Consider the following 25,539-nt stretch of genomic DNA (forward strand, 5'->3'; position numbering starts at 1 on the left):
GCTCAGATTCAATTAAATGCTTCAAAACTCATTGGATGATGCTTCACAGTGCAGATGGACATTTACCTGAAGAATATTGCAAAAGCAACCAAAGACATTTTTAAGGCAAAGAAGTGGAATGTTGTGCAACGGCCAAGTCATATCATCTGACCTGAATCCAATTGAGCGTGCATTTCTCTTGCTGAAGCCAAAACTGAGGGCAAAACACCCAAAACACAAGCAGGAAGTGCAGACGGCTGCAGTAAAGGGCTGGCAGAGCATCACCAGGGAAGAAACCCAGCATCTGATGATGTCTATGTGTCCAACACTTCAGGCAGTCATTGACTGTAAAGGATTTGCAGCCAAGTATTAAAACTGACTGTTTAATTGATGATTATGTTAGTTTGTCCAAATTTTTATGAGCCCTTAAAGTCGGGGGACTGTGTGAAGAAATTTTTGTAATTCCTACACGGTTCATACTACATTTTTGAAAAAAGCCTTAAATGAAAGCTGAGAGTCTGCACTTTAAGCAGGTATTCATTGTTTCATTTAAAACCCATTGTGGTGGTGTACAGAGCCAAAATGACGACAACTGTATCATTGTCCAAATAATTATGGACCTGACTGTATATCACACAGTTATCCTAAAGGTTAGGATGCTCTGGATCCTAAGCAGTTGCATCATACCTTCCCACGATATGGAAAACATTTTCAGCTGTCTCAAAAGAAAAATCTTTCCTGAGCTTTCTTCTGTAGGCAGTGTGTGGATCACGGTAGCAGGTGAGACCTCTGTCTTACCATTGTTTGATTTGATTTAGTAGTAGGAGGAGAATATATGGAGGAACTCAGCGCCCACCTCCCCACTCATACTGTACCTATCTGGACCGATCTCCGGTGTTTCATTACTGCTGCACCGGTTGGTGATATCCTCACATGCTTTTTCAGTAACCTCCATTCTTATGTGCAGGTGACACCCAATAATGTCAGTCCTGATACATAGATATATCCCGGATTTTGCGTATTCAGCGAACGCTCCTTGCTAACAGATGTAATAAATGAGATGCCAAATTTTTGCCGCCTATTCGTGCTTTTGCTGAGCTAACATTCCACCGCCTTTAGGTGAGAGCTTGTGAAAAGCGTCTCCTCCACGCCGCTCTCTACGCCTCTGTTTATCCCTTTATCTTCAGTCCGGTCCCTCTGCACGCCGGATGACAAATGGGAAAGAGTGCATCGGCTGCAGAGGAGGCGAAGAGTGTCCTCCCTCAGTCTGTCACTAATGCTTCATTAGATACCTGGCAGGGCCATTCATCGCTGTTATCGCCTGGCCACAACGTGCCCCTCCGCCACCTACTCCTCACACACTCACACATGCAAGCGTTTTTACACATTCATGTAGCTGACACAATCATGTACACCTACACATATGCTCAGATGCACAGACACACAAATTGTGGTTACGCTTTCATTTTATTATTGGCCATTCAGCACTGCTGATAACTCCTCCTACTCTGTAACTCTCGCCTCCTCTAATTCACATTTCTGAATTTCAACGTCCTCTGCAATTTTTCATGAGTAATTATTCAACCTGCAAACATGCATGGCTAGTAGGCAGTACAGTATATGGATGTTTCCCACTCTATCATGTAGTTGGGCAGTTTCACCACTCAAACACACGCCAGTGCTATCATTGACTTATCGGACCTCAGTGTTGATTAATCCCTGTGCTGGTTGCACTGGAGAGGACTGCGTCATTACCTGATTTCAGTCCTCTGATACATCGATTAAGCCATTACTCTGATTAGGAGATGAATTAAGCACAGTGAAGGTGCTCTCCTCAGCATCCATTTAAATCTCTTCCAGGGCTCTGGCCAGTGCTCTGAGCCAACGGCTCAGAGCACTGAACTTGAAAATGGGCTTCATTATGTGTGTGAAGCATGACCTGGCTGACACGCTCATTAAAGTTAACATGGCAGTTTTTCTTCATGTTAACTGTTGTAATGACAACTGGTGCTGTATCTGTTCTGGTTCTTGCTTCAAAATGCTGTGCATAAGCAAATTCTGTGTTGTCTGGTTTGTAATTGGCTAGGTGGAGGTGTTGTAATGCGTCTGTGTTCTTCTACATTCATGTTTTACACTCACCGACCACTTTATTAGGTACATCTTGCTAGTACCAGGTTGAACCCCTTTTGTCTTCAGAACTGTCTTAATCCTTGGTGGCACAGATTCAGCAAGGTGCTGGAAACATTCCTCAGAGATTTTGGTCCATATCGACATGATAGCATCACACAGATTCTGCAGATTTGTCGGCTGCACATCCATGATGTGAATCTCCCGTTCCACCACATCCCAGAGGTGCTCTATTGGATTGAGATCTGGTGACTGTGGAGGCCATTGGAGTACAGTGAACTCACTGTCATGTTCAGGAAAACAGTTTGAGATGATGTGAGCTTTGTGACATGGTGCGTTATCCTGCTGGAAGTAGCCATCAGAAGATGGGCACACTGTGGTCATGAAGGGATGGGCAGAGTCAGCAGCAATAGGAAATGAATATCCCCCACACCATTACACCACCACCACCACCACCACCACCAGCCTGCTCCGTTGATACAAGGCAGGATGGATCCAAGCTTTCATGTTGTTTAACACCAAAGGGTTAAGGTTAGTCACTTAAATCACCTTTCTTCCCCATTCTGATGCTCTGTTTGAACTTCAGCAGGTCGTCTTGACCATGTCTACATGCCTAAATGCATTGGGTTGCTGTCACATGATCAGCTGATTAGCTATTTGTGTTAATAAGCAGTTGAACAGGTGTACCTAATAAAGTGGCTAGTGAGTGTATATATTTACTGGAGTTGATATGTGACACTTTATATGCCTCCACACCAGTGACAGCTGTAGTTAGAGGCATTTTTTCCCAGTTGTCCTTCTGTACGTACGTCCCATTTTTGTGAACGCGATATCTCTAAAACATTTTAAGGGAATTTCCTCAAATTTGGCACAAACGTCCACTTGGACTCAGAAATTTGGTAGTCAAAGGTCACTGTGACCCTAGAAAACACATTTTTTGGCCATATCTCAAGCAGTCATGCGCTAATTATGACAAATTTCACACTAATGTCTAACAGGATAAAATGAAGAAGTAATGACATTTTATATCCAAAGGGTCAAAGGTCAACTTCACTGTGACATCATAATGTTCTACAAAAACACTTTTCAACATCATATCTCAAAAACAGAAGGGGAGACGTTTGATCAGATACTGAATTGATGGCTCTAATCTTGGGTGTCCACCTTGAAACTGTGCTGATTGTACAGATCTTCTGTGCTGCCTGGTTGAAGATGTGTGTGAAGCTTATAGGTTTTAGAATTTGTAGTGTCTTCTCAGCAACATCCATATTTTAGGTGTTGTCTGCTGTCATTGCTATATGAGAGTCTGGACAGACATGGATGTAAATTGTAACTTTATTGGTTGGCGGAGGCGTAGTTGGTTCTTGACATCTGCAATGTCAAAGCTGCATTTCATGACCACTTCACATTTTTTAAAGAGTGTGGTCTGTAGAACAGGACTGCATGGGGAGTGGGATGATAAATGAGTTTTCATAATAACTGAGAGAACTGAAAGCCTTGTACACATCACCAACACAAAAAAACAGTGTAGTTTCAAAGTATGCATTGTGTATATCGGGGCCCATTTTTGGAACCTTCACGCAAATAAAAAACAACTGCCTCGGCTTGCAAGAGACTCCGTTAGAGCCGTCATGAAAAACTTTCCCAACAGTTGCGACTGCAGTAAAGAAAGTCATCCATCATCAACCACCATCATCCATTGTTTGGAAGTATTTCTGATTTAGAAGACTGTGTGACACTTGTGTCTGTGCTGCAAAGCGACAAATAACTTGTTAAACCACCTAAAAGAAATGTGCAATCTGCAGAACGATGAATGCATGACAGCTGAGAAGTATAACGTCTATAGAAATGGAATGACACCCATTCTACCGTTGCTAATGTTACCACACTGAATTCCTGTCCTTGTCCAGCAACATCATACATCCATGACAGTGAGTGATGGTACCAAGACTGCTGTAAAAAAAACGAAACAAAACAAAAACAGCGGTGGTTACATTCTTGTGAGGAACAAGTGTTCTGTTTCTTTAAAATGTGAAAAGTGCATAAAAAATATTTTGTCCCTAAAAACAACGAATAATCGAGATAAATAATATTGATCAAAGTAAACATAAGTATGATTTTGGCCATAATCTTGCAGCCCTAGTGTAAAACTCGCTTCATCGTGGTTGTTTTAAAATACCCAAAAAATGAAGTGAAAAAAAACGTCATGTTGTATCCTGTCCTGTCCCAATCCCATGTTGTGTTTTTAAGTAATAAAAAATAGTGTTTATCAGAATTGCAGATGCTGAAATAACTCATAATGTAACAGCTGAAACTGTCATATTGTTCATATTTTTGTTATGTTATAATATTTTGACAGTATAATTTTCATATTTTCTGAGGTAGAGCGGGTCGTCCACTAATCAGCCGTTTGATCCTTGGGCAAGATACTGAACCCCAAATTGCTCGCGATGGCTATTCCATCGGCGTGTGAGTGTGTGTGAATGGTTACTGAGTGGCATGTGGCACCATGCATGGTAGCCTCAGCCACCAGTGTGTGAATGGGTGAATGTGACGTAGTGTAAGTGCTTTCAGTTGTCAGAGGACTAGAAAGGCGCTATACAAGTGCATTCCCTGGTATAATGACAAGACTCCAGGAAGTGACTCGTCAAAAAGATATCTGCACATGACATACCCCTACATAAAACCATGTTTCATATAACACCATTATTTTTTGTGTGTATTAAACAAACAAGAACGTGTGGGTTGGTTAGCTTTAGAGGTGCCGTTTGGTGGATTTATTTGCTTTTAGACTGAGCCTGACTGTTTCCCTCTGCTGTTAAATAAATACTAATACAGGATTAAAATATTAAAAGAAAAGAAAAGAACAGATTCAGAGAAATCTGCAGCATTTCCCTGAAAGTGTTTGCTTTCACCTTTATTATGTGTTTTGTCTTAAGGGACCACTGTACAGTAATATTCATTCCTCAGAATAGTATTAAGGACAGCTCATGCGTAGTCGTTCAAGTAGGCAAAGCTTATCACCTCTTCCCAAATATTTTTTGTGTCTGAGTGCCGGCACACGGTTAAGTTTGGGAACAGGATAAAGTTGAATTTGAGGCCATATAGTCACAATGCATAATTGACAGGTTCAACTTAAGGTTTATTTGTTATAGGAGCACAGCGTATTGTAGTAACTTTGAGGAAGTCATTACTTGTTGAAGGGGGGTGCAATAGTCTGTGTTTTGGCACTTCACTTCCCACAGTTCACTTCTCAATTAAAAAGTGTGAGACATCCTTTCTGGGTCTCCTGTAGATGGATTTTCTTTATCGGCTGTCCAGTCGTTATTTGTTCAGCCACGATGGTTGTTTATTCCAGAAAGTGATCAAGCTACAGTTTAATTCAGGGTGAGATGGAACAACAGGACATATTAGGCACAAGGCAGTCAAAACCAATTCAGCCACAGCTCCACCACACTCCCTGGCTGGGTCACTGTGTCCTCTCCCTGACAGCTCCATATTTCAGCTCTACAGGCATCCACCCTCCACTCTGCAGGGTTACAGAACAGAGGTACGGCATGCAAGCAGCTTTTATTTACTTCCAATTTCTCAGTCCATTCATAACACTCGCTGTGCCAGTCATTCAGCCTCCCGGAGGAGAACAAGGCAGCGCTCCATAAAGCTGGATTAGATAGCTGGATAACAGTGAAAACAATTAACATACTCTGTATCCTTCAACACAGATCTGTAAAACAAAATGTCAAGATGTCCTTATCAACATGCATGTTAAAGGCATTGTTTGGATTTGGATGAAGTATCCTGTGGTGTTGTTGAGGAGTGATGGTAAAATGTATAGGCAGTTGGGTGCAGCATCAGCAATGATGTGAGCACTGCGCCGGACTTTCGTGATAAGAGGGAGGGAGCTGAGCCAGAGGGCAAAGCTTTCGATATACTGGTCTATCTACGTCTCAACCCTCACCTATGATCATGAGCTCTGGGTAGTGGCCAAAAGAATGAGATTGCGGACACAAGTGGCTGACATGAGTGTCCTCCGATAGATAGGGAGACACCCGGAGAGAGCTCGGAGTAGAGCTGCTGCTCCTTAGCGTCAAAGGTGGCCAATGGTTTGGGCATCTGATCAGGATCCTCGTGGGCACTTTCCGTTTGAGAATTTCCAGGCAAATCCAACTGGTAGGAAACCCTGGGGAAGACCCAGAACACCCCCGTGACCTGGCCCTGGATAAGCGGATGAAAATGGATGGATGGATGGGATTGTGTGAAGTACTTATCCACATAGTCAGTTTATTACTTCCAGTAGATGTCAGTCGACAAACCCCCAGTTTGGAGAAGCACGCAGGAGTACTGCCACGGAAACTAAGTAATGTACTGCTGTGAATAGGGGTTAGCAGCAAAACTTATTTTAGCCACTTAAAAAAGGCCTGCCCTAAAAAAAAAAAAAAATCAACATCAGTCTACATAGACCCCATTTTAAGAGTATATTAACCTCTTTCCAGACAGCCCTTTCCATTGGCACTAAATTTTCTCAACCATAGAACCTCCATATTCCTACGCATATGCGCAACTGTGCCGTGCACTGTATTTCACTGCACAATCTGACTGAAACAAAACTTCAGTTTTCTTCTGGGCTGTTCAAACTAAAAAAAAAAAGAAAACAGTTGTGCCTGGTTACACTGAATATAGACATCAACACTCCACCTGCAAGACTGAGACCACTTGGCATTTGCATCCAACATTTCTCTCGAGGATTATGTAAAACCACCGCCAAATAAGCGAGAGATACTCGCAGAAGAGCACTGCTGTACCCAACCATCAGGCAACATAACAGTTAATACCTACAAACAGGTCTTACCAAACAACCAGTAAAGTGAGAAGTGCTGGCATCTTCTCATTAAGAAAGATCCTGAAGTTGTGTTTAACCAAGTCCCACTCATGGCAGGAGTAGCTCTCTGGGTCGGTGAGCAGGGGTTTACTGTTCATAGTTAGCTTGTGCTCCGTCTTGGCCTTTAATTCCCCCTCTCTCTTTTTCAGCACGTTCAGGTTTCCTCTGCGAAAGTTCTTCTTCTCTATACTCTAAATCATAAAGATATCCTTTTGTCTCCACAGTGAACGGCATTTCATCGCCGCTGTCATAATCACTCAGTTTTTTAAATTGTCTTTCATTTGTTGTCTCTAAACTGGGAGTGTGCCAGCCGCCATCTACTGAAAGTAGTACACTAAGAATAAGTACCTCATACAGCCTCACTTCAAAAAAATCCAAACTATACTTTTTAATGATTCATTATAAACAAGGTGTATGGTGCTAACATCCAAAAAACTTTTACAGATACTGGATTTAAATAATCAAACTAAGGCAAGAATCAGACAAAAGATTGGTTCACTGCATTAAAAACTTCCAGCAGTTTTAATTGTGCAAAGTTTCAATCTGACTGAGATCTTGGTCAGGCATTGTGATTCATTATAACAAGCAGCATTTCAAAATATATAAAACGTATCTTAAACATGTGTTGACCATCCGTATAAATGTAGCAAGGGACTGCTACATACAGCGCTAACAAGGTTATACAGCCTGCTGTGGCAGCTTAATGATGGGTCCCCGTGAAGGGAAAATGACTTACAGTGATGTGGAAGGGGAAAATATGGCTGTGTTTATTGCTGTACCTTGATCTGTATGTAAATAGATTATTGATCTGCGTTCACACAGTGTGGCTGTATTTTAGGTGTTTCCTTTAGATTGCTTCGTACTAAATTAGCGCTCTTGCTCTCAGTGTCTAATCAGAAAGAGTTAGTGGACAGGAGCCTCGATTGTGTCGTTATGTGAGGCACAGGGAATTGTGAAAGTATTGGTCACTCTAATTAATCTAAAGTTCTTGTACTTGAATTAATGAAGAGAGGGGGGTGAGTCAGACAGATACAAGGTACAAGTGTGTGGTATGAGACTTGGATTATACTGCGTGAGTCGTGTGAGTTTTTTTTTAAATAAACACTACACTCACATTTACATTCACATCAGTTATGTCAAAGGAATCCATGCCGTCTAATAATTAGTGATTAATCTTGCTAGAAAATAAGACAGGTTGTGGTGGACAGGTCAGAAAGTTACAAAGCAGTGTTCCAACTAAGTTATTGATAACTTCTCTCCCACTCTCTTTGTCACTCTGAAACACAAACACACACCTTGAAAAGCACAGTGACCCTTGTCTCTGTCCTCAGTTCTGACAGTTGTGCTACTGTAATGTATAAAGTTTGGGGTTTGCGGGTCAGGTAGTTGATTAACGTACATTTTTAGCGTCCCGTGATGCTATAAGTACCTCCACTTCAGAACTGTTGAAGTTTTTTTTTGTTATGCGTCCACACTGGGGATAGCCGTGGCCAGAGGCAATATGTTTTCGGATTGTCCGATTCTCGTGATTATGATGTCTCACAAATGCCTTGATGGATTTGCTTCAAATTTGATGCAAACATTTAGTTGGACTCATTAGATTTTGGTAGTCAAAGGTCACGGACACTGTGACCTTGCATCTGTCTCAGTCTTGTGAATGTGATATCTCAGGAAGGCCTTGAGGGAATATCCTCAAATTTGGCACAAACGTCCACTTTGACCCAAGAATGCCCTGAGTAGAATTTGGTGGTCAAAGTCATTTTGACTTCACAGAACATGCTTTAGGCCATCACTCAAGAATTCACACACTAATCATGATAAAATTTCACACAAATGTCTAATAGGATATAATGATGACGTGACATTTTATATCCAAATGGTCGAAGGTCAGCTTTACTATGACATTTTAATTTACAAGGACAGTAGTATTCATCATTATGAGAACACGTGTGCGAATAATTCTGTAGTTTAAGAACACCTAATGAATCTGATGGACATCTTTGTTAGGACATTTCTTAAGAGCATATTTGAGAAACAACTTAGGCTAATTGGTGACTGAAGCCCACTGTGAGTGAAATTGGTATTTGTTGCCCTTGAAAACAGACTGTGTTTACTGGTTACCTATTTCCTTTTCTTTTATTAAAATTAATCAAACATTGTGCACAGTTCTCACACATCCATGCCCTGCAGAGGTGAGGCACATCTAAATTAGATGTGAAGCATTATACCAACCTCACCAGGGCTTTTGTTCACCTTCCTTCATTCCATCCCTCCCTCACTACTGCCCTTCCTCTAAATCCCACAGCCTTCAGCCTCGGGGACCTGGGAAATTAATTAAACGTCTGAAAATGACAAGCTTTCTTTCTCCCACTTGGAGCAGCCACAGCCCTTTTTTCCTCCAGACTTCAGGGACAGCACATTGATTTCCCCGCTGTCTAATTCTCTCTAGCCATGTCTTCCTTGGATTTTTTTTTCTTGGGGAGAGTAGAAAAATGAATGGGATGGGATGGGATGGAGGGGCTGCAGAAATGTCAAGGGTGAGGCTGGTATATGTGTGTATGTGTGCATTCAGAGGGGTGGTTTGTGGATATGTCCGCTGGCACAGTGGGCATCCATTTATTTACAATATGTGCATGTGTTCGCTTCTACAAACAGTCCCTGTCAGTTGTGAAGGCTAGTCATTAACTTTCTGCTCCTCTCCCTCGGCGTCCCCTCCTTTTCCTGTGCTATGTTTTGTTGAATGTGTCCAGTTCAGAGAGGAAGGTCACTTGATGAAGAGAATCATCCTACAGAGACCTCATTAGTATACCGATGTTTTGAGTAGTTTTGCTGTCCTTTCCTGTGACCATGCTTGTGTCAAAGGCTATATGTGATTATTCAGTAAAATATAATTCTTCTGAATTAAATTTCTAAGTATTCAACAAAACAATTGGATATGTATGTGACAAACACATTCATATTAACTAAATAACTTCACCCTGATAAAAGTCATTAGCATTTCTCAATAGCAGAGAGCATGCAGTGTCTCTGACGTTGGTTACAGAAATACTTCACTGCTGGAAAGATGGCTCTTAAATAAAAATGGAATGTCTGTTCAGTAGACAGACGCAAACATTAAAAAACAGAAAAAAAGAATGTTTTAGTCTAAGAGAGAGAAAAACCTACAACCACCAGAATGGACTGCACCACACCAGACCAATAAACGCTCCCACTGGTGGTTGACATAATGTGAACACGTCCGTTTGAAAACAGTGGCAGTCAGCTGGCAAGAAACGATGTTGTGTGACAGTTAAACATTAAGCTAAAACACGTCTGTTAACATTTGAGGCGAGAAATAAGTAACTCGGTATCAGAATCTTTGTTTATATTTGATTAAGGATAGGCTGATATTTGAGTTTTTTACTTGTATCGGCATTGGCCGATACGCGCGTGGCTTCGCGGATTTATTTTTCCCTGGCACTTTTTTCATTTGAAAGTATGTGGTTAATTTGAACAAAGCTGTTGAATCCTACTGTGTACAGTAGTTGTTGTTTTATTTATGCTTCAGCTTAAATATTTGTTTATTTTATAAAGACATTACTGGAAGATTTAAGAGCACTGAACTCTTTTTTTTTATTTGAATGTATAATAATAATAATAATAATAATAATAATAATAATATTCTACCTGTTCTACCTCAACTTTCCATCTTGTTTTAGTATTTTTTACTGTTCAATAAATGTTTCTTATTTTAAACTTGAGACCTGTCATATTTGTTATCATTGTGTCATTTTTTTTTATGTAAATTGAGGGAGCAAAAGCAGTATCGGCCCCAAATAACGGCTCAAGAAAATCGGCAGTCCATAATCGGTCATCGGCTAAGGGTGATGGAAAAAAATCGGTATCAGCATCGGCCCTAAAAAATCCATATCGGTCTATCCCTATATTTGATCAGCGCTGCCTAGTTTTACTGTTTAATCTCAGTTTTTTCTGCCTCTGCATTCACTGTGCAGGAAACAGTATGGCACTCACTTCCTGTTCACAAACTCTCGCTATTACAGCTAAACATGACACCAAAATATGTTTGTAAACACAGCACTGCCTAGTTTTACTGTTTGAGCGGATTTTGGTCCGTGTTTGAGAAAGAGACTGGTCTGTCTGTTGATTTACTTCCATACTCTTTGTGTCTGTGGTGGCGGCATGGGTGGCGGGCAATATGTAAAAAGTGGAAATGCAGCCTGTAGTTCCAGCAGCAGCTTGAGAGCCAGCAATGCTCCCCTGGATAGGGTTGCAACAGTATGAGATTTTCACGGTACAATAAGTGTAGTAGAAAATATTGTGGTTTCATGGTTTTACAGGCTTTATATTAATATCAGTCAGGACGACCCTTATTTTTTGTTGAACAAACATTTTATTTCTATAATTGATTCAATATCATAGATACTGAAATGTACACAGTATGATAACTGTCATTTTTTACATCATGGTACACCTTGAAACAAGCTCTGATTGGAGGGAGAGCTAACCACGCCCACTTAGGAGACAGGAAGAGTAACCGTTTTCTTAACATTGGATAAGCCTATGGTGGGGTATCTCCTTTATCAGATATCTCTGGTTTAAGCTTGTAAACCAGGCAGGACTGACAAAACTGGAAATGGACCCCAGCCATTTTATAAGGTACACCTTGCTAGTACCAGGTTGGACCCCTTTTGCCCCTCAGAAATGCCTTAATTCTTGGTGTCATAGATTCAACAAGGTGCTGGAAACATTCCTCAGAGATTTTGGTCCATATTGACATGATAGCATCAGGCAGTTGCTGCAGATTTGTTGGCTGCACATCCATGATGTGAATCTCCCGTTCCACCACATCCCAAAGGTGCTCTATTGGATTGAGATCTGGTGACTGTGGAGGCCACTGGAGTACAGTGAACTCACTGTCATGTTCAAGAAACCAGTTTGAGATGATTTGAGCTTTGTGACATGGTGCACACCATTACACATCCACCACCACCACCAGCCTGAACCGTTGATACAAGGCAGGATGGATCAATGCTTTCATGTTGTTTACTCCAAATTATGACCCTACCATCTGAATGTGGCAGCAGAAATCCAGATTCATCAGACCAGGCAACGGTGAGCCTGTGTGAACTGTAGCCTCAGTTTCCTGTTGTTAGCTGACAGGAGTGGCACCTTCAGCATACCTTGGTTGTAACCAGTGGTTATTTGAGTTACTGTTGCCTTTCTATCATCTTGAACCAGTCTGGCCATTCTCCTCTGACCTCTGGCATCAACAAGGCATTTTCTCTTTGTTGGACCATCCTCTGTAAACCCTAGAGATGGTTGTGTGTGAAAATCCCAGTAGATCAGCAGTTTCTGACAGACCAGCCCGTCTGGCACCAACAACCATGCCACGTTCCAAGTCACTTGAATCACCTTTCTTCCCCATTCTGATGCTCAGTTTGAACTTCAGCAGGTCGTCTTCACCATGTCTACATGCCTAAATGCAGTGAGTTGCTGCCACGTGATTGGCTGATTAGCTATTTGTGTTAACACGCAGTTGAATAGGTGTACCTTATAAAGTGGCCAGTGAGTGTAAAACAACTGCTGAAATTTGCACTTTGGTCTGTTCACCAGTAAAATTTCAATGGAGCTCTTCTGCAAAACTCCTAATTACCTTCAACATGGTAAAGGTGTGATTTAGAAGGACGGATTGTTATTATGGCAAATATAGTTTGAGTGTAGTTAAGGTTATATAACTATCGCATTTGGTTCAGGCTGTGGAGTGGAGCATCAGCTCCACTATCTATATATCTATATATATCTATATATATCTATATATCTATATATATATATATATATATATATATATATATATAGATATATATAGATATAGATATATATAGATATATATAGATATAATTATATATATATAATGTGTGTATATGTGTGTGTGTGTGTGTGTGTGTATATATATATATGTGTATATATATATATATATATATATATATATATATATATATACATATATATATACACAGTACAGGCCAAAAGTTTGGACACACCTTCTCATTCAATGTGTTTTCTTTATTTTCATGACTATTTACATTGTAGATTCTCACTGAAGGCATCAAAACTATGAATGAACACATGTGGAGTTATGTACTTAACAAAAAAAGGTGAAATAACTGAAAACATGTTTTATATTCTAGTTTCTTCAAAATAGCCACCCTTTGCTCTGATTACTGCTTTGCACACTCTTGGCATTCTCTCCATGAGCTTCAAGAGGTAGTCACCTGAAATGGTTTTCCAACAGTCTTGAAGGAGTTCCCAGAGGTGTTTAGCACTTGTTGGCCCCTTTGCCTTCACTCTGCGGTCCAGCTCACCCCAAACCATCTCGATTGGGTTCAGGTCCGGTGACTGTGGAGGCCAGGTCATCTGCCGCAGCACTCCATCACTCTCCTTCTTGGTCAAATAGCCCTTACACAGCCTGGAGGTGTGTTTGGGGTCATTGTCCTGTTGAAAAATAAATGATCGTCCAACTAAACGCAAACCGGATGGGATGGCAAGTCGCTGCAGGATGCTGTGGTAGCCATGCTGGTTCAGTGTGCCTTCAATTTTGAATAAATCCCCAACAGTGTCACCAGCAAAACACCCCCACACCATCACACCTCCTCCTCCATGCTTCACAGTGGGAACCAGGCATGTGGAATCCATCCGTTCACCTTTTCTGCGTCTCACAAAGACACGGCGGTTAGAACCAAAGATCTCAAATTTGGACTCATCAGACCAAAGCACAGATTTCCACTGGTCTAATGTCCATTCCTTGTGTTTCTTGGCCCAAACAAATCTCTTCTGCTTGTTGCCTCTCCTTAGCAGTGGTTTCCTAGCAGCTATTTGACCATGAAGGCCTGATTGGCGCAGTCTCCTCTTAACAGTTGTTCTAGAGATGGGTCTGCTGCTAGAACTCTGTGTGGCATTCATCTGGTCTCTGATCTGAGCTGCTGTTAACTTGCGATTTCTGAGGCTGGTGACTCGGATGAACTTATCCTCAGAAGCAGAGGTGACTCTTGGTCTTCCTTTCCTGGGTCGGTCCTCATGTGTGCCAGTTTCGTTGTAGCGCTTGATGGTTTTTGCGACTCCACTTGGGGACACATTTAAAGTTTTTGCAATTTTGCGGACTGACTGACCTTCATTTCTTAAAGTAATGATGGCCACTCGTTTTTCTTTAGTTAGCTGATTGGTTCTTGCCATAATATGAATTTTAACAGTTGTCCAATAGGGCTGTCGGCTGTGTATTAACCTGACTTCTGCACAACACAACTGATGGTCCCAACCCCACTGATAAAGCAAGAAATTCCACTAATTAACCCTGATAAGGCACACCTGTGAAGTGGAAACCATTTCAGGTGACTACCTCTTGAAGCTCATGGAGAGAATGCCAAGAGTGTGCAAAGCAGTAATCAGAGCAAAGGGTGGCTATTTTGAAGAAACTAGAATATAAAACATGTTTTCAGTTATTTCACCTTTTTTTGTTAAGTACATAACTCCACATGTGTTCATTCATAGTTTTGATGCCTTCAGTGAGAATCTACAATGCAAATAGTCATGAAAATAAAGAAAACGCATTGAATGAGAAGGTGTGTCCAAACTTTTGGCCTGTACTGTATGTATATATATATATATTTATATTTGATCTGTGATGGTTCGTGAATCCTGGTCTACCACCTTGGTGCCACCCTCCCATCCATCACCACAACATACTTTTTCCATTTACATACAAAACCTAAAAGAGGGCACTGGGTGAATATCGTGGATCCAGAATCATCTAATATGAATGTAAATCACAGGGACTCTGGGCTGACCACAGCAACATTTCACCCAGTGTTCTCAAGTAATATATAAACGTATTACTGCACCCAAGTTAAATGAAGTTGGATCCATCCTGCTAGATTCTGCCAAAAGCAATAATAAATGTGCCCATACTGCTTTACTTCATGCAGTAATAAAGATCACACAGAGAAAAGGAAGAATAGGTCAGCCTATGAACAAGCTGTCCGTCTTTTCTGACAGAACTACCAGCATATAGGTAATTGGTTTTATTCCCTCGGCAGACAGGGCAAAATTACAACTCTATCCATTCACAACAGCAGACGACTATTTTTTCTCTGTAAATGCCCTTAACTTGAGTGCCTGTAATTAGGGCTCTGAATACTTACAGATCTCTCTCAATTGAGGAAGATTTCAACCATCTGTCCCCACAGCCTGTAGTTAAATGGACAGAATACAGCGTGGAGCTTTAAAGAAATGTTGACTGAATGAGTTTTAGGGGCCGTACAGTTATTTAGAGGCAGGAATGATTCAGAAGCAGGTCATCATGCTATTTATTTTATATTTAAACCTCGGAGGTGAGTGCTCCACCGCTTCACTCCAGGAATCAATTCAGTGGGCCAAATTGTTATCTAATTGCCTGGCATCTGTTGACGACTGCCTGAGTCACACACCTGAGGACTGAAATGAACAGAAACAGTAAGAGTGAGGCGTAGGCAGGAGAATTACTCCTACACAGGGTTGGGTACTGAAACCCAGTGCCAATATGGAGACAGAGCACACATGTGTGACGGTGATGTGTGACAGTGAGGCTGCAGCGCCCGCAGCAGAGAGTATGAAGTTAAGCATAGCAGTGCAATGCAAGTACGCTTAAAGTACACAGCAGATAATGAAGGAACGTCTGGCTGCTGAGTCTGTCCTCAGTCTAGAAGACACTTATTGATCCCAACTTAAAATTTATTTTGCTGCTATTAGGAGGGTTGTAATCAACCAAAGAAAATCTTGGTCGACTGAAATTCTACTTGCTCTTCAACCAATCGATTGATTGATGGGGGGTAAAAATTCTGCACGCTACCTCTTAACTCTTAGGTTAACTCTAGGCCACAGTGCACTGAGTGTGCTCTACATGGTAGTGGTGGTGTGTCTACCAAAGAATTATTTCCTGTCAGAGAGCTGGGCATTAACACTCGCCCAGGGCAAGTTAACTCGAGGCCTCAAGTGAAAGATAAACGTGATCTCCAGTGTAATATTATCTGAAAATAAATTGTGCACTGATGCTGGGAGCGCCCACCTGAGCTGTGTACGCACATCTGTCTCAACAGTAAACATTGAACAGGACCGATGAGAAAAATCTGACATACTCGACACTATAATTTGGAGTTGATGATGTCATATCCAACATAATTTTACTAAAGTTAAATATCTCTGTAACACTGCATGTGAAAGAGAGACTTACTATATTTAGCACAGAAGCTAATGTTAGTCATCCTGCTGCTCCAACGAGGGCTCGGTGTGGTGGTATCCCTTTCAGAAGCTTTGCAATCCAGCCTTGAACTGCCGTGTCTTTTTGGAGACTTAGTAAAATAAATCCACAGTGATAAATCCAACACTGACTGTCCTCTGTGATCATTTCTCTCTTTTTCCAATTAAAATCAGAGTTGAAAAATGTTGAACTTTGGGTAAAACACTGCGCTTGTCAGTGTCATCGACCGTCCAGTCACAGTGGAGAAGGGGCGAGACAAATACCACAGAGACAAACCATCACAGAGATGCTGAACAACAAAAATTGCTGTTGTTGTTCAGCAACAACAACAATTGCTGTTTTCAGCAGCTTGAAAAATAATTAAAGTAACACCATTGATTGTCCTAGTAATGAGAGTTTGGTCAGACAAGACCATATTGACCTGGAGAAACCCCACGCTGACACGGGGAGAGCGTGCAAACTCCACACAGAAGGGCTCCTCTTGCTGTGAGGCGACAATGCTAACCACCGTACCACCATGCTGTTTAAACTGTTCTACTTGTGCTTTATTTTTTAAAAGTATCAGTTCAAGCACCTTTTAGGCAGCTGTACTGTTTGATAGGGTTGGGTTGGTTCTCAGTAATACCAATTCGGTTAAAAAGCTAAAAGCTAAAAGCGGACGTCCACAAGCCCTGTGCGCGCAAAGCTCAGATTTTACAACGTACCAGTGTCACACAAAAGACTACTCGGCATGTATTTTTCACATCGCGGGGATTTTTCACGGACATTTTTACAGGAAACTACAACGCGGAAGTGCGCTCGACTATGGAAGCCCCAATGACTGCGGACATTCCTCGCGGAGTCCGCTCCGCTTATAGTACACCTGAGCCTGTGAGCACCTGTGTCTGCCTCTTCGCCAAGCGCACAGCGAGCAGGAGAGAGAGGGACGGGGAGTCGATAATGGCGGACAATTTAGTCTCGAAGAAATCAAAGAATGCGCCACTATGGCAACCCTTGTTTGCACTGACTGAGTAAGCTAAACCTGCACATTTATTTGTAAGGAATAAAAGAAACAACGTGTTACTGTCATTCTGTTGTCCTATGGTCGTTTTTTATTTTAAATGAGTCAACTGTGCCCCCAAGTGGCAAAAATCCAGTATTACTGACTTGATGCGTTTTTTTACAAAAACCGGACCGTTATGTTTTTTCTCATACCGACCCAACCCTACTGTTTGAAAAGTATCGTTTTTAGCACTGGTATCGCAAAACCCCCAACGATATTCAACCGTAAGTTTTACTCTGAGTGAGCGTATGAGCAGACACATGTACTAAAACTCACATGTGCACACAGCTCAGATGCACCATGGGTTTACATCCAAAATAATTAACATTTTTATACACAAGATTTTCACTGAAATAATTTGTTAATTATTTAATTAGTTGAGTAATAATTGAAAATTGTTTTCAATTTATTTTCTTTCAAAGTAAACTGTCACTAAAAAGCAGACTTCAGCTTCTGTTTGTGAGAATATGCTTTGTTTTCTCTGTTTAATACCATTTTTAAATTAAATATCTTCTTGGACTGTGAGACTGCTTTCAGAGATGACCTTGAGCGCTCAGGAACTTTGCGATGGGATTTTTGTATTTTCTGATAAGTTATCAACAAAACCTTTTAATTTGATTGATCTGAAAACCATTCAGTGGGTTAATTAATAACAGAAAATGATTGCTAGTTGCAGCCCCACAAATGGAAATTCTCTCTCTCTCACACACACACACACACACACACACACACACCCTTTTCAGTTTAAATCAATGTTATTTAATTGAAATTAATTTGCCATTTTGCGACATTTTGATCTTTTCAAACTAAATTCAAAATGGCACGTCCATCAAAAAACATTTTAAACAACTTGCTGAAGCCCTTCATCAACACATCCCCATTTCAGGGGTAAACAGACCATATAATTAACCATTTGTTTTCTTAATTAACTCACAGTGACCCCGAGAAGACCGTGGAATAATGGCACATGCTACTGTCATCTGTTGTCAGGATGGAAAGAACATGTCAGTGGATAATTGATACATCACGGGATCATTACAGAATCTGTGATCCTGTGTTCTCCGCTCCACGCTCCCCCCTCCTCTGCTGAGTCGCATTTGGAGCTTGAGGGAAACCTCTGCCTCTCTCGTGCTCTCAGCTATGGCAACATTCATGTACAGTGTTATCATGTAATTTACCACAACATGGAATGTGACAGAGAAGAGACATGAATGTATTCAGCAGCTCATCACACTTGCATCCCAAATCAAAGAAAAAGCGCGTAACATAAGAAATTGCAAACCTTTTTAAAGGGACAGTTCACCCAAAATCAAAAACACATATTTTTCCTCTTACCTGTAGTGCTCTTTATCAGTCTAGATTGTTGGAGATATCAGCTGTAGAGATGTCTGCCTTCTCTCCAATATAATGGAACTAGATGGCACTCAGCTTGTGGTGCTCAAACTGCCAAAAAATATATTTGAAAAACTCAACATCAGTGTCTTTTTCCAGAAATCATGACCCGATTACTCAAGATAATCCACAGACCTTGTTGTGAGCAGTTTCATGGGGGAACTATTTTATTTCAACCGAACTACACCTGCCAACTGTATCACCATGCAGAGGGAAGCGTGCATTAGTTCTATACTGCTAGCCCAGATAGTGTCGTTGAGATAGCTAATGTAACAACTCAGCTGAGGACTCCATTAATGTTTACATCTCATGCCGTCACAAGCATGAGCCATGTTCATGAGTAGATGCACTTTACCTTCTGCGCGGTGATACAGTTGGTGGTTGCAGTTTGATAGAAAGAAAATAGTTCCTACATGAAACTGTTAACAACAAGTTCTGTGGATTATCTTGAGTAACCAGGTCATGATTTCTGGAAAGAGACATTGATGTTGAGTTTTTCAAATGTATTTTTGAAAAATGAGGAACAATATGTGTCTTTGATTTGGGGTAAACTGTCCCTTTTTAATGAGCAGGTAAAGCTAGAATGTTGTGATTTATCTATAGAGGAGATGTTTGTGCTTGTGTGACAGTGTGAGATGTAAACATTAATGGCGTCCTCCTGGGCTGAGCTGTAATGTTAGCTAGCTCAGTGGTGCTAGATGAGCCAGCGGTAGATGCATGCTTCCTCCAGTGTAGTAATTCGGCTGGCAGTGTGTGAAATATGCAGGGTGCAGCGTTACATTGTGTCCTAACAGCAATCAAGCATCCGACTATTGTGCCACCTAATTTAGGTTTTTGTAATGAAATGATAAGGTATCATATAGATAACTCCACACTGAGCCATTCCTCCTTAACCGCGAGAATCAAGAATAAAAAAGAAATGAGGCCGCGAACAGTTAAGATATACCAACACATCCCCATTTCAGGGGTAATGTGTGGTAGTGCTGCACGATTAATCTAATCGCAGTCGCAATCGCGATGTCAGGCTGTGCGATTACATAACTGCATAAAAGGCTGCGATTTGCAATTTAATGTAGGCTAAATAAATGTTAACGTGTGTGCCTGTGAGCGTGACTGCCTCTCCTGTAGTGTGTGGAGTTTGTTGACATCACGCCCACAAGCTATCCTGGTGCGTGCAGCCGGCGTGCAGCAGTGACCAACACAGACGCTGAAGAAGAGCATGAGCTCGACCATGAACAGGCTGAGTTGGTGGCGAAAAAAACGTCTGTTACATGGCGATACTTTGGATTCAGGTACGGCAACGTTGAACAGAAAGATGTGCTGTGTAAATGTAAAAGTTAAAGTCGCCACGTCCCGTGGCAACACGACCAATCTGTATCAGCACTCGAGACGGGACGTGGCGACTTTAACTTTTACACAGCACATCTTTCTGTCCAACGTCGCCGTACCTGAAAGACGTGCTGTGTAAAAGTTTAAAAGTTAAAGTCGCCACGTCCCGCGGCAACACGACCAATCTATATCAACACTTGAGACAGCACAGCACAGGGAAAAGTAGGAAGAGTGCATGCGAGAGAAAGCCAAGCCGTGTAACGTTAAAGACAAAGAGACAACTGAAAGCCGCCAGAGCCTCATAAAACAACATCCAAGCACAGTTAAGCAAACATTTGTAAGTGTCACAGGGAAATCATGGACTCCATAACAAATGAAAAACTGAGCAACTTTGCTCGGGTTCGGCCCACTTGACATGCTGCTGTGTTGTGCTATGACGCTGGAATTTGTCATTTACGTGACAACGCCTGAACGCAACATATGCTCGCTCCACTGTGTGTACAGTTCCGTGCTGCGCTGCTGTGTGAGCAGCGTGTTTGACTGTGCTCAGTCTGTTGATGGTCATTGACTCACTGTCTGTCCATAACAATAACTGTCAGGTCAGTGTCCCCCTAATATAATGTAGGGGAAACACTGAATCAAGCAAAAAGACTCATGATACCATTTATTTATTACATTTTATTGTAATTATATTGTAATCGCAATCGCAAATCGCGATATTGTCCACCATAATCGCAATTGCACACTTTTCCCAAATCGTGCAGCACTAATGTGTGGTTAACATTGACATCATTCATGTAACTTCTTTCTTAATTTCTGATTTCAAGTCTTTGGCATTTCTGTACTGCAGTTTTTCAACACGTAGGATAATAAGCTAGGATAATATCTCTGTGATAAGCTAAGATTGGCAGTTTCTGTCCAACAGTATCCATCATGCTGATGTATCAGTCAGGCTCTATTTTCCTCAACATCAGCATCAACTCACGACCACCACTAACTAAACTTTGGTGATGCAGTTTCCCGGGTCTCTTCAAGAGTAATGATCTCTGGATGATGAAGGAGCTCAGGTTCAAGGGTCTCCCAAAAGCCCTGACTTAATCCATCACATTGCCGGCCCTTGTGTATGCTGGAGATCTGTGCATCTCGGTAACAGATGAGAGTCAGAAGGGGAGACAACACAGGGAGGTGATGTTAAAGTTAGAATGATAATCTGGAGCATTTTGGCAGAAAAGAGCTGTTTTCCATTTGCAAATTGTAAAAGACAGAGACAAGCAAAAACAGGCACAAATTCTTTTTTACTTGTTGCTCAAAGAAAAAAAAATCAAATATATTAATTGTACTGTTTAATACACTTCAGTCACAGAAGAAAGTAGAAACTTTTAACTCACTCGAAGGAAGGTAATCTTATTAGCAATTTAGAGGAGGAGAAATTGTGTCAGGCATCAAAAACATTATTTACTCCAACCAAGACATTTCATTCAATACAAACAATGTACAGTCAGGGCAGGTTATCGCTACTTTACCTACCTTTAAGGCAGAGAATAACCCAGTATCAAGTAGTATCGTACCTTCTCCAGTCGAACGATACCTTCATTCGATCCTTTTTGCGCTGAGGGTCTGATGCCTGACTGTTGCAACTCCTTGCTCAGTCAGCAAATTTCTGTTGCTGCCACCTCTGCAGCCGCTCTCCGGACAGTCAGTTCAGTGTCTGCCCGATGAGCACAAACTACCACAGCAGCAATGGCTAACATCCAACAACACGCCATGAAACGATTGAAACAGACTGGCACCGAAACGGAAATGACTAGGCTCTGTCATTAAACCCATAAATAACCGAATGAATGAATAACATTATTAATAACGATAGCCATGTGATGCTAACAGTTAGCCCTCTCACTGTGTGTGTGTGTGTGTGTGTGTAGCCAGGTCTCACACTCCTGCAGCAGTAGCTACATCCCATACAGTCTGTGGTGTCTTGAAGTTGAGTGTGGTGTATTGACAGAGTTGGCAGTTCTACACCACTCACGTTTCACAGTTCTCACAATGCTCTTTCATGACTTCCATTGTGATCAGCTACAGTGTTAAACAAAGTGAAATATGAGCAGATTTAGAGATCAGATATTTGCTTATTAATTTATACGTTTTGTTTGACATTGTCACACACCTGTTATGTTGCTGCATCATACAGAGCCATCATTTTTCTATGATTTAGCCCAGTTGGACACTACAGTGGTCAGCGGTGACAAGGTGACCCATATGGATTTTTGTGCCAAAGACAAATTGTCACAGCATTTGATAGGTGTTAATGCTCGACAGTGCCGTATCTGCAAATTTAACAGGAAGTCCAGTTTACTACACTGATTGCTATGTGATCTCTGGGAAACCCAGTGAACAATGGCTGCTGCATATTACTGAAGTTGTTTTTATGCCTCTGCACCAGCGACAGCCGGTGGAGGTATTATGTTTTCTGGTTTTCCGTCCATATCCAAGGTCACTGTGACATCTGTCTCATTCTTCTGAATGAGATATCTCAAGAACGCCTTGGCAAATTATCAAATTTGGCACAATCGTCCACTTGGACTCAAGAATGAACTGATTCAATTTTGATCGTCAGAGGTGAGGGTCACTGTGGCCTTGTATCTGTCTCTTTCTCTTGGCACAAAATTCCACATTAAAGAACAGAATAGATTTTGTTGGTCAAAGGTCAAGGTCCCTGTGGACTTGTGTCCATCTCATTCTCATGAACATGGTATCTCAAGAAGGCCTTGAGGGAATTTCCTCCTATTTGGTGCAAACTTCCACTTTGACTCAAGAATAAGAGATTAGAATTTGGTGGTCAAAGGTCACTGTGGTAATAATTAGGTCACTAATTAGGTCATAATTAGGTTACTAATTATGACACACAAAAGTCTAATAGGATAAATGATGAAATGACGAGATGTTATATCCAAAAGGTAAACTTTACTGTGACAACAAAATATTCTGCAAAAGCACTTTTCTGGCCATTATTCAACATCATATCTCGGGAACAGAAGAGAGGACATTTGTTGGGACTTTGAATTGGTGACACTAATCTTGGGTGTCCAAACGAGAGGTGGTAATTCTACTTTAAAAGATTAATACCAGTTAAATGGACCTACTGCCACTGGTGGGAGAAGGAGTTCTCTACAAGATTCAGGATGAGACGAGGTGTTGTGCTGAAAGGTAGAGTAAAGAAAAGCTCTGACAAGGTGGGCGTGGGAGGACACAAATAAAATAGAGAGAGGTGGGACTGAGTTGGGGAAAGGTAAAACTGATGAAGACAGAGGAAGGTGTGTATAAAAGAAGAAGAGGAGAAAAAACGAGGAGGCTGATGGAGACTGAATCAGGGTCCCTGCCTTTCCAATTTAGTCTAGCTGTCATCCTGGCTGGTGATTAATGAAGTATGGAATGCCATCTGTTTTCCCTGGGAATTTCTCCTCTCCAGGCTCCGAGATTGCCCTTCCCGATACTCCCACTGTATCTGTGTTTCTCCCTCTCCAACGTACCACGTGAGGCAGTTGCAGTAATTTGGGATAGTCTGATTTACCATGGATACTGCAGTACAAATGTGGTTTAATGAGAAATTAGAGCTGCAGTTGGCAGGAACAGAGAAAGCTGAGGTGTTGGGGCCAGGAGCGGAGGAGATATTGAGGTAAAGGAGGGCAGTTGATGAAGTGTTATCACACAGGGTTGAGGACCATGGGGCACGAGGGAGAAGCTGGGAAGATTGCTATCTTTGCAAACATTACTGCCATCACCGTCCACAGGGATTACTGGAGCAATGAACTGTGATAAACAATATGAAAACAGTCTCTCTTTTTTTCCCAAGATGAAGGCCATTTGGGGAATTAATCTTATGGTTAGGAGAGCAAAATGATTTGATGTATTCTTTGATTATTTAAGAGAATATAACTTATAAATAAACAGTCTTTACTTAAGGGAATATAAAGATGGAAAAAATACATAATATTGAGTTAAGAGACCACATTATCCCCATCTTGTACCCGTTAGTTGGATTGCTGAAGAGTCCAGAATTGATTTTCAAATTTGATTTATAACATTAAAACAAGTCAGTGGCTCACAAGTAATTAAGTTGCCAGTGTCGGCTTAATTCTGTTCTGTGATTCAAACAAACGTTGGACAAGCTAGATTAGGTTTTCGCTAACATGAAAGCCAATCACTGTCTAATACAGGAAACACGTAATGACAGGGGAACAGGCTGAAACCTCCAGTGCAGAGGGGACTTGTTAGTATACAGAGAGCAAAGCTGGCATTAGTATAGTGAAAGTTTTGACAGAAAACTTGGTAGAGTGTACAGTTTCTGCATGTACACAGGAACTTGGAGCTTCCTTTCAACCAAAAAACCCCAACATAGCAGATGATATGTTTCACAAATACTAATGCTGTGTCAGCCACTGTGTCAGATACATATGCAAGGTGTTGATTTTGGTGCACAACAGACTCCTCATCTGACTCTGGGTCAGACTGAGGTTTAAACGTGTAAGGCTAAATTTCTCTGATGTTTCCTCTAATGTTAATGCTAGCTGTCTTGATGCACACTGCTTTTTGTTGTCCTGCTTTCTGTACCATTCTAGTAAATGCCATATCTCAAAAACGCCTTGAGGTGATTTGTTTAAAGTTGGCACAAACATCTACTTGGACTTAAGTATGAATTACTCAGATTTTGATGGTCACTGGTCAAAGGTCTGGTGGCCAGTGGTCAAAGGTTTTAGTGAATGCAACATCTCAAGAACGCCTTGAGGCAATTTCTTCAAATTTGGCACAAACTTAAGATTTTGGTGGTCACTGGTCAAAGGTCAGGGTTTGGGTCATGAGGATCAGGGGATCTGCAACCCGGAAGGGACTCTCGGAGTGCCAGCAGGGGGGCTGCCAAATTGTTGATTGATAATGTATGCACAAACATGAATCCAACATATTACTAGCAAACATAAATTCAGCCTTTTCATTAAAAAAAAACTATTAAATTTACAGTACACAACATTAATGATAAGCTAACTGTTATCCATGAATCCTGGTGCAACCATGTAAGCTAAATAACACACTTGTGCGGCACCTATGCGTAGCCATAGGGTTAACTAGTTAGCCAACAGTTTTATACCATATATGTAGTTGGGGGTTCCTGCGCCATTCCTATCTCAGCCAAAGGGTCCTTGGACTGAAAGACATTGAAGACCCTTGATTAAAAGTCAAGGTTACTGTGACCTCCCGATATCTAAAGAAGGCCTGGAAGGAATTTCTTCAAATTTGGCACAAATGTCCACTTGGACTCAAGGGTTAACTTGTTACAGTTGGGTGGTTAAAGGTCAAGGCCACTGTGACCTTGTGCATCTTGTTCTCCTCAAGAGAGCTTTCGGGGAGCTTCGTCAAATTGGCACAGACATTCACTTGGACTCAACAATGAACTGATTAGATTTTGGTGGTCAAATGCCAAAGATCAAGTTCAGTGTGACCTCACAAAAC

The sequence above is a fragment of the Epinephelus lanceolatus genome, chromosome 12 (assembly GCF_041903045.1).
Source record: "Epinephelus lanceolatus isolate andai-2023 chromosome 12, ASM4190304v1, whole genome shotgun sequence".
Classification (NCBI taxonomy): domain Eukaryota; kingdom Metazoa; phylum Chordata; class Actinopteri; order Perciformes; family Serranidae; genus Epinephelus; species Epinephelus lanceolatus.